The sequence below is a fragment of the Lagopus muta genome, chromosome 22 (genome assembly GCF_023343835.1).
Source record: "Lagopus muta isolate bLagMut1 chromosome 22, bLagMut1 primary, whole genome shotgun sequence".
Classification (NCBI taxonomy): domain Eukaryota; kingdom Metazoa; phylum Chordata; class Aves; order Galliformes; family Phasianidae; genus Lagopus; species Lagopus muta.
The window spans coordinates 2,754,902-2,765,553 of NC_064454.1; the positions used below are offsets into that span (position 1 = coordinate 2,754,902).

The 10,652-nt window shown below is 43.3% G+C and overlaps 1 long non-coding RNA gene across 3 annotated transcripts in view; it reads left to right on the forward strand.

Annotated features, from left to right (window-relative positions):
* Nucleotides 1-10,356, forward strand: part of LOC125703762 (uncharacterized) — a 29,646-nt gene extending 19,290 nt beyond the window's left edge. The window contains exons 4-6 of one of the 3 annotated variants that reach the window (XR_007380962.1): nucleotides 7,106-7,245; nucleotides 7,375-7,573; nucleotides 7,713-10,356. This is a non-coding gene — a long non-coding RNA (uncharacterized LOC125703762). Of the gene's footprint in view, nucleotides 1-7,105; nucleotides 7,329-7,374; nucleotides 7,574-7,712 lie in introns of all 3 variants that reach the window. The other 2 variants (XR_007380961.1, XR_007380960.1) reach the window with 2 other exon arrangements.
* The last annotated feature ends 296 nt before the right edge of the window (nucleotides 10,357-10,652 follow it).

Below are 10,652 nucleotides of genomic sequence, written 5' to 3' on the forward strand. Positions count from 1 at the left end.
GATCAGAGTGGCTGGCCTTCTGCTTGTCAGGTCAGGTAGGCTGTAAAATCAAGCAGTAAATGCTGCCATCCTAATGAACTGTTTGAAATAAGTACCAATTAAAGCATTAAATAAGCTCTGCTCCTGAACCAGCCTTTTTTATTGGTGGTTATTAAATTACAGATTGCAACAAAAGAAAACCATTAGCAGGGGCCATTTGTAGCAGCGTTATTGCTCCTTGTTTGCATTTGCTGGAGTGGACAAGAGGAGATAATGGTTTGTGGGTTTGTTTGGGATGTGGGTTAGACAGCAGCAGAAGGGTGAATATCTGCCATGGAGGTACATGGGGAAAGCAGTGTGGTTGCTGAGATGGATATATATCAGCTGCATACAGCTGCATAAATGGTTATGGTGGAGGTGAGGCTTTTGAGGATGTGTCAGAGGAGTGGGGAGGGAGGAGTGCTGTGTTCCCTGCTGTTAGTTTTGTTAAATTTGTGGCAGAGTTGATGACTGCTCTGTAAGACCAGGTTGTGTGAAGCAAAACGTTAATGAAGCTCTTGGGTATAAAGTGAGATGGAAGCATCCAGGTGGAGCTGGGTGTGAAGGGGACAGTTCTGTCCGATGTGTTCAGCTGGGTGTGTAGTTCCATTATGTTCTCAGTTTAGGAATTAAGGCAGGAGAGAGCCCACCTAATGCAAGTGATGTCATTACAGAGCAGCAAGGAGATGACTGGACTCCAAGCTGCTGAATCGGAGCCTTCAACACCTCTGGGATAAAGGGTTGAAATGTTTGGGATTGGAGGGTAGAGCTGTACAGTTCTGGTGCTGTGTGGAGCCCTGTGGAAATGGTATTATTTCATGCCTTGTTGTAAGGCTTAACGTTACTGGAATTTTATTTCCTGTTAGAAGGAAGCAGGCTCAGTTGGAGGCTTTTCGTTGGCTTTTCAGTTCTTGAGGATGAGAAATAGGCTGTGAGGGGATGGTGGCATGCAGATGTCTCTTAAACTGAGTTAAAGCAGTTACCTGGCTTGTGAGCTGAGCCTGCCTGGGACGATAACAAAATGCTGTCTGCTGATGTCTAGATTAACTCAGTGGGTAAGGATTAGCTGAGCATTCTGTAGCGTTGATTTTTCAGCTTAGTGTGCTGTGTTATCTCATCTTGTAGGGAGCTGGCACTGTACTGTGTTGCTATAGAGGAATAAATCCAGAGGTGAGAGCAGCTGGGGAGCCTTCATCCCCAGCCACAGTGCCCTCTTCACAGGAGCCACTGCTGGCAAGGCGGTCTGGTTGTTTGTTACTCTCACAGCAAGTTGTTAACAAGTGTTGTGCTTGTCTTTAGGCTGTATTAATAAAACATAAACATTTCTCTAAGGCCACTGGTTGTTTAGATACTGAGTTGCTTTGATTTTTTTTTTTTTTTTGTACTGTCAGTTGGCTTAAGAGGGAGAGATTCTGACAGTGAGCAAGCAAAACTGCTTGATTTGTAGCAGCTTTGTTGGATGCTTGGAAGTCTTGGCTATCTAAAGTAAACCATTTACATCAGTTATTTTACTCCTCACTTCTAGGCACAGTGCAGAAATCCTGATTTCTTTGTATGCATCTGTGGAGGCTAAGTGTGTGTCTTCCCCCAAGTCCTGCTCTGTTCCCATCAAATTGCACAGTGAAATTTCAGATGAATTTGAATGAAACAGACCCCCAGTGCCTGGGAAGAGAATGCAGTTGAGGCTCACACTTCTATCATGAAATGTCATAGAGTTCTTTTGTAGTGAAAGTGGATGTGAAGTTGTCTGGTGCAGCAATTGAGCAGGAATTCCTTGTTTCAGGGAACGGTTCTTGATTTGTCTGTGAACCCGGTTGCTTGGGAAGGATTAACAAAGGCAAATGTTGCTTTAAGAAATATATTTTTGTTTGTTTTCCATTGCAACTTAACCTGAGAATCCATTGCTTGTGTTTGGATAACTTTTTTCTTGACCTTTTTTCTAATCCATTCTTATTTGTGTGAAATCTTACAAATAAGTGCTTGTACTGAGGACAAAGCTGCAGGTGAATAACAAAACTAGGGTCTCCTTTTCATGTGCTGTCATTATGGACAGAGTGAATGGTACTGAAGCAGAATGCTTAGCTCAGGCTTTTAGTACTACAGGAATTGATTATTGTAATGCTTTGTTCTCAGAATTGCTCTAATTTGCTAACGCTGTTCCAAATTCAGTCCTGTCTGACTGCAAGAAGAAAATAATATTATTCAGCTTCCTTTAGTTGCCTCTTCACTGGTTACCAGCTTTTTTGCAGTTGACTTTGCTAGTTCTTGCATTCTGTTCTTTGGAATTTTCCTTGACTGCCTGTTTTCTCATTTATCTGTTTGTATATTGCTGTAATACAAAACTCTGTTAGTCTACAGGTGACTTTTCAGTTCTTTAGCAGTATTGGAATGCAAATTTCTTTTCAGGTGAGTCCTTCTCTGTCTCCCTTGCCCTACAGCCATTGAGATGTGCTTAAACCACCTGTTTAATATCAAACTAGTTGACAAATCCAGTAGTTGAATTGTTGCTGCTGTGGAGTTCCTTGAGGAAATTTAACTTCTTAATTTGGTCTTGTGCCCCTTAGTGCTCTTTCTCCCCCGTTTTTCATTAATTACTGTTAATTGCCTTAATGTGTTTCCACACGTGCTGCTGCAGTCAGAAAACGGGGCATCTTCAGAAGTTCTATCCCTGTCACTTAGTTTAGAAAGCTTGGAATGTAATTTTCTCCTTCTAGTGACTGATATCAACAGAGCTGTTACTGCATCTCAGTGCTCAGAAGTAAACTAAAGGAAAAAACCCTGCTTCATAGATGAGTCTCTTGTACTTCTCATTAAATGTGTATTTCTCTTGGTCCTTCCCTTGCTAAGATCGCATGGGCTTCATTCTCAAACCTGTCCTTGCTGTTTGTCTCAGCATGGAACTTCTTGTGCCATCAACTTGCCTGCAGTTCAATTTGGTGAAGGGTCGCTCTTCCAACCTTCTAACGATTGCAGTGTCAAGAGGAAATCAGAGTATGAAAACAAGCCATTGGGAGCAAAAATTGCCATGACAGCCCTGGCCATCTAGCTTGGAGGTTTTGCAAACAGAGGAAGGAATGGTAATTCCATTTGTTTCAATGTCTTAACATTTTACAGGTGTCTGTAGCATTGGTAATGGCACAGCAGTGCATTTCTAGAGAGCAGCAAATACCTGCACAAATCGACTTTTTATCAGTTGGGTAGCTCACACTGCCCTTATTTTTTTTAATCTATTCCTCCAATATCAACAAACTGATTTTCTCCAAGTTCCTATCCATAAAGAGGGAAGGGGGATGACTTCCACCATTGCCTGGAAGTCTGAAAATCAATTTCCTTGCTGCATTGCAGATATTCCGTATGATTTTGGCTGAGCTGTTTAATTACTTGTGTCTGTCCCCAGGGTGGGAAAGGGAGATGATAATGGTTTTCTAACCTGGGGATGTAATAACTTATTAATGTCATATGCTCTGATGCTGTGACATGAGAATAAGGTATATCATGTTAGCTTTGAAATTGCCTTCTTAATGACCTCAGGTCTTATGCAGCCTCTTCAGAGAGCTTTTCACATGTATGGATTCTTAATTTTTTAAAGGAGTGATGACTTATTGCTCCCAAAGTATAACCTTGTGTTTTTGTAGGTCTATCAGAAGCAACTTGGAAATCAAGTTCTTGTTGCATTTCCTTGCAAATGGCATATAGGAAAGCTTTAAGTATATCTGGGGTGGGCTAATTTCAGGGGCACAAAATCTAATTTAAAGGAAAAACCAATTTTCTTTGTGGTTTTGATAATGAAATGTTTGTTGAAAGCCTACAGGAGGATCTAATACAGCTTCTATAAATCTGTTGCGACTTGTGAAGGCCAATTAAGTTGAAAGAAAGGAGCAGAATAGTGCGTGACTCATGTTGATCATAGAATCAAAGACCTTAAAGATCATGCATGTGGTGTTGTCCTCTTGAATGAGAAGGGAACCTAAAGCTGGGAGGTGAGGTGGCAGGCTTTTGTTGACACTGTTGCCATTGCATAGAGCAGTGAATGTAAAGCAGAGGGCTTCAGCTGCTGCTAAGAGAGCAAACTGGTGTTATTCAGGTCACAGAATCACAGAATTGTAGGGGTTGGAAGGGACCTCCAGAGATCATCGAGTCCAACCCCCTGCCAAAGCAGTTCCCTACAGCAGGTCGCACAGGTCGGCATCCAGGCAGGTCTTGAACATCTCCAGAGAAGGAGATGTTCCTTCCTCCCTGGGCAGCCTGTTCCAGTGCTCCGTCACCCAGGTCAGCTAGATGAAGTATCCTGTTGTTTTGCTACTGAGACTTGGGCTGTATCTGCATTATGTCACGCTCCTTGCATGTCTGCTAGCTTGTAGGGACTATCAGAGCTCTTCATGGTGTGGGCTAGACATGCCCACAGTATTCTAGGTGGCAACTTCAGGCCTGTATTTCAGGTTTTGCTTGAGCATCAGATGGGATCTGGTACTGAGGAAGAGGGAGAGAACCATGAGCCATCTCTCAGCCAGCTGCTCAGTGGCGAGCTGCAGATGTCCCCTAAGAGGGGCTGCTCTTGGAAATATCATGTACAAACAATAATTAAAGCAATGACTGTTCTGAATACGAATTGGTCAGAGCTGGCTTTGGAATGGTATTTTCTGCTGAATTTGGGGGGGGGGGGGGATGGGAAAAGGAGAAAATGAAAATGAAAGCCATCTTTTCACAGAATGTTTTGTAAATACTGTGGATTTCTAAAGGAAAACCGGCCATCCAAAACACAGGGTGGTTTGGGTGGAATTTCAAAACCCACTTTTCAGATGTAAATGATATATAAAAATCCAGAGGAAAAAAGGGATTTTGGTTCTGCAGTCTTTTTTCCCCATTCTGATCCAGTCAGATTTTAATCCCTGTAGGTATAAAACAAGCTTTTGCAATAGAATGTTTTCTTCCTAATGGTGAGCCATCAGTCATTCAGTCATGTTGTATGCCAGTCTGCCCATTTTGTTTGGGATAAGCCAACCGACCTCAAGACCATGCAGGGACTAGTAAGAGGTGCCAAAACTGATGGGAGATGCTCAGGGCCTCGTGTTTGACACAGCTAATGACACTGCTGATAATAGGGAAGCTGTGGTTTAGCATGGGCTTCCCAAAGAGCACATTGCCCAATGAAGGGGAAATGTTGCAGCAGAATTAATCGCTACCTGGGAAACAATTTCATGCTAGGCTAAACAGGAATTTAAACAGGGCTAGTTCACAACCCAAGCTTTGATTGTCAGGAACAACAAATAGGAAGAAAAGATGGTTAACTCAAGTTATGAGCACGTGTCTGGTCTATAAATCAATAGTTGCCTGCTGATCATAATTCCATGAAGCACTTCGTGCAGCAGTTCTGTGTAAGTGTGCAACTGGAGCTGTGGGGAAGGAGGGGTAATTAAGTATCAAGAGGCAGTGAATGAGGGGATATATTGGCACCTTGCAGATGTAGGATGCAGCACAAGGCTGAATGTATCTCCAAAATACTCAGTTTATCTGCTTGCATCCCAAGGGCTTTGCAGAGCACTTCAGTCTGTGACAGATGTTCTTGATAATATCCTCGGTTATTTGGAGGAGCGCAGATGGAAGAAACTTCTTAAAATACGTCAGTTCGATGGATCAGAAGTTCACACAGTACTGACTTTGGGACTATTTTGATCCTTGCTGAATCTGTATAGCTTATTTTTTTGGATTAGGCTGCTGTATGAATCTTGTGCAGTCAGCGACTGAAGCTGATATTGTGCAGATCTGTTTGGCTCTTGCTGAGGCAGAAGGAGGTCTTGAAGTTAGGGAGCTCAGCACTAAAAGAGGTCTGTGACAGTGTTATAGGACCCAGTGCAACAGCTGCTGCTTGTGGAAGGTTTATGGCCATGTTGTGAAGCAGGAGCTGTGCAACTCCAGGCTGTCATTCTGCACTTCAAGGCAAGTCCTCTACACAAGTAGGAAATCTTTTTGGTGGGGAGGAAACTATCAGGCTATAATAGCATGTTTTAAATGGATGAATGGTTAGGTGCACACCTTGGCTAGCACAACAGGATGGTCCTTAAAGCTTCCTCTTAATATTTAAAGAGTACCTCAGCATCTCAAGAACATATTTGCTGTCCTTCCTTGTGTCATTAATGTGGGAGAGTACATCAGGCAACCAGTTCCTCTATTAGATGTGCCTCCACTTAGAGCTGTGTTCTGTGTTTGTATTTCCTTTTGAAAGGCTGGATCTTTCAGGGGGGAAAAAAAAAGTAGATGCACTTAGCAGTGCTATCTCCTGAATGAGGCAGAACAGAAGAGATGCTATTATGTGCCATGTACCTGTAGTTGAAAAGAATAGGTTATTTTAACAATAACTTTAAAGCTCAGGCAAGTGAGGTTTAATCTCTTCTGTTCATTATAGCCAGATGGGATATAGCCCCAGAAACTGCTATATTCTCCTTAGTAATGTGGTTGAGATTCAGAAAGGCAATGGCAAAAGCTGGTCGATGTCATTGCGAAGGAGAGGAGGGCTGATATTTCAACACTTGGAAGAAAGGAAATCTGCACAACTGCACACATCTTAAAATCTTCAAGCACTTTCTTTATAGGTAAAGTTGTGGCACCTCTATGGGAAGTAACAGCAGAAAAGATGAAGTAGCTATTGAGGCATTTAAGCCTATCAGAAATAATGGTTCTGAACTATTTCAGAGTCATTATTCTGGAGGGTGCATCAGTATTGTATGTAGAACTAGCATTATTTTCCTGCTCTTAGAGAATACTTCTGCTGCAGGGCATCTCTTCAGCTCCAACTTGCACAATATTGTTACACAATACAGGCTGTACATAACTTCCAGGGATAAATAGGCACCCAACCATCTCTGACTGGCAAAATAAGACTGAAAGGACCCTGAAACCAAGATCATGTTGTTGTTTTGACTCGTTTAAAGAGGCTAATGGCAGTATTTCTGGAGATGGATATAATGAAGCATAAATGTCTGTTTCTCCTGGTCTGAGGCAAGTAGTACAATAGGGCACAAATGCAGGAAGAAGCTAACAGTAGCAAAAGTTGCTTGAGCTCATGCTCTGCCTTGGTAACTGTTTTCAGACTGCTCTTGCCACATCCACCTGTCAATACATGTGTCCTGGAAAGCCAGACTCAGTTCTGAACGCTGTGGAAGCGCAGATTAAATGTGCAGCACTTAGAATTGCTGGATTTCGTGTGTGAAGGAACAGTCTGGCACACAGGTGCGTTGCGGTGGTACTGTGAGCATCCCCAGCAAACCTTGTGCTGCCTGCAGGGCTGTAGCATGTTCTGTCTCTGCACTCAGGTAACTACGCTCTCTGTTTAATATTTAATGTTTTTTTGCCTTTCAGTTGAATTCCTGGTGGGGTATCGCTAGTGTGAAGTCTCTGCTCCTGGCTGAACAGGCACAGTGGCTTCGTCTGTCCTGTTAGAAGCCGTTCATCACTTTAATATGTGAATCTGAAGATTCCATTAGAATCATCAGATTTTGCCAGTACTTCACAATGAAGAGCTGCAAACTCGCCGAGTGCCTCTGATGGGTCATATGAGGTCCCTTAATATAGCACTTTACAGCCTTTGATAGATTACCAGCCTGATGTTTTTGAAAGGCTGGGTTTTTTTTCCTTCCAAATGTCTTTTCACTCTATATTCTGCTGCTGGCGCTCACTGCAGTATTTTTTTTTCCTAGGCTTTGACACTTGTGCTGCTACTTTGGCCTTGGAGACTTCTGACACAGCCCACTTTCCTGAGCAGAGACCTGTTTGCAGGGCCTTGGCAGGGTTTGAAAGGCATTGCTTCTGCTCCTGTGTTGCAGGTTCAGCCTGGGTTTCAAGAGGATGCAAGAGGCTTCAAGAGGCTTCGTGGTTTCCTGAAGGGAAAGTGACAGGTGCCACATTTCTTTGTGCAAGTCTGTAACTGTGTCATGGCATTCCAGTACTTACCCCAAGATGAGTGATGATTGTACTAATTAAGAACTGAAGTGGAAGGATATGAGAAGGATGCAGTATGGGGTGTTTTCTAATAAAACTGAACTACTTTGGCAGCAGCTGATGCTGCTTTTCTCACGGCAGCCTTTATTTCCCTTGTAAAACCTAGAACATTCTTTCAAAACCAGCTCTGGTGCTGGGAGGAGCACTTGAAGTTAAGGCTTGCTCTGCACTGCATTTTGCTCTCTGTATCCTGCAGAAATAGAAGCTTGGGCTTTCTAGACTCCTGTCCTTTGTTCCTCTGTGGTTTGCTGCATGCTTTTGAATCTGTTACCTTGTTGTAACTGTATTTACTGGGCGTCAGAGTGCACTGTTACAGCATCTTATGCACATGCATGTAAAGAAGTAGGGGAACATCAGCTGCACTCAACAGCTGCTTGGATCTCTACTCTCTGCAGACTGGCATTAAGTGACCACATTTTCCTGCATGTGTCAGACTGTGTACGGGTCTTCTGCTCCAGTTTTAGCCATAAAGAAAAGCTTATCTACAGGAACACATGAGCCCTGTTGCTGCTGGGTGGTTGGCAGCAGCATTCCTGAACCTCAGTGCTGCAGTTTTTCTTACAGTGGTGACACCTCTTATTTATTCCAAGAAACTATTTATTCACCTCTGCAACAGAGCTACAGCTGTGCTGTTACACCCCAGGTGTACTTTGCTCATATTTACATAACCCATCATTAACTCATCTACTGAATGAACCCTGATTTGAACATTGAGCACCATGCAGCTCACCTCCTCCTCCTACTAGGAGTTGAATGGAGGTGTTTATTAGTCCTATCTTGCTTGTCCTCCTAGAAGTAACTCATTCTGAAGAGCTTCCTCAGGGATGGTTTTGGAGCCTGCATCATTTATTCTTTTGCCACTGTTTCCCATGCAAATTTGCAGTATTTTTAGGAAGTCCAAGCTGAATTGATTCCCCCAGGTTTGCCAACAGATCAGTAATTGCTTTGGGGGAGGGTTGCTATTCACGGGGTCAGAAAACATTCCTCTGTTTTAAGTGAAGGAATATAAAATTAACGAGGCTGCACCCACTGGGAAAGTGACATGCCTGTTTGTTTTATTAACAGCAGACACAGTTTTATTAGAAAAAATCAAAGTGGAAAAAGATCTGCTGGGACAAACACACAAGCGTGACTCGAACAAGGTCAAATCTCTTATTATTCTGGTCTGATCACAGCAGAGCTGAAAGTGAGCTGTGCTGTTGGGATTCACACCTGATCCATTGGTTAGTCTGATGTTCAGCATTCTCCTCATCCTGTCCCAACTTATCAGCAGTGTTTGTTTTGTTCCACTGGCTGATCCTATACTAACACTTGGCTGCAGTTGTCTGGCTGTTAAAACCTTGATGCTTGCTGGCAGGAAATGCTTACTGTGATTCTTCTCTTAAACAAGAGATCGTGGAGGACTGGGGCCCTTGAAACTTTCTCAGGGAGAAGCCAAGCAATTCTTTCAGAGCACAGTGTGCAAACAGAACAATTTTGCCTTCTTTATGGAGAAATAGTAGGATCTTCCTGTACTGCTTTTCCAGAACGCTTTCTGTGCTGCCTGTAGGCATTGCTTTAGCCCACAGTGGAGCTGCAGCCAACCCTGCTTTTGTTACTGTGTGCACATTATTTTCTCTCTTTGACAAGCTCTCTCCACATTTGCAGTGCTTCCTTTGGCCAATTTCAGCAGTAGGTTGGTGGGTAGCAAGTTCTGGTCTCTGCTTTTATTTTTCTGAAGTTGGGTTTGATTCGCTGAGCTAACAAAGCAGTAGCACCAGGTCAACATCAGTGATTACACTTTTATTGTCATAGCAATGATCAAAACATATCTGTTAACCCATCCGCCCCATGCACTTCCCAGACCCTGTTTAATACTGCAGTAGTGAAAACTTCAGAAGGTGACATCAGCTTTTCAAGGTGGTTTTGGATCTCCTTTTTGGTACCAAATCTGCAGTGATGGTCATCTGCCTTTGGAGGTGGAAGGCAGCAAGGGCACTGTGGGAATTGAAGGGTTGTGGGCAGTGGGATTAAATAGGCCTTTAGCCTTCCTAGCCCTCTCTTGCTAAGGGCAGTGCAACCAAATATGAGGTTGAATGAAATTTCTGTTAATTGTGATGCAATTATGTAATTTAACAAACGATGCCTGAAGTCTCTCAGAGTGCAGCTATCTAAGAAGGCCCAGACGGCTTCACAACTGGTGATGAAGCAGGCTTTATGAAATTTTGGAAGCCCTGTGATGATGTCCAGGAGCAGAACTGGACTGTTTCATAACTGTCTGCATGCCAGAGAAAATGGGAAGCCATGTGAGAGTGATACAAGGGAAGGGTTGGTCTGTTCTGACCCAGCCCTTGTCATGGGCACAGTAGTGGGGAAAAATGCTTTGGCACGGTGCAGCGTGTTCTGAGTTGGGTTTAGGGTGGGAAAATCTGTAGAAAGTCCAGAATGTTTTGCTATTGATTTCTCTAGAGCTGGGGTTCTTCCCTCGCTTTCTTCCTCTCTGCTTTTCCCTGCTCTGCTCTATGCTGCCCATATCCATTGGTTGCTTTCATTGGGGCCATTGGAGGCTGTGTGAGGAAGCGGTGCTGCGTCTTAATCTAAATTTGCTTGGAGATCTTTCTGTTATTCTATGTTATAAGCATTTAATTTCTCTTCTCTCT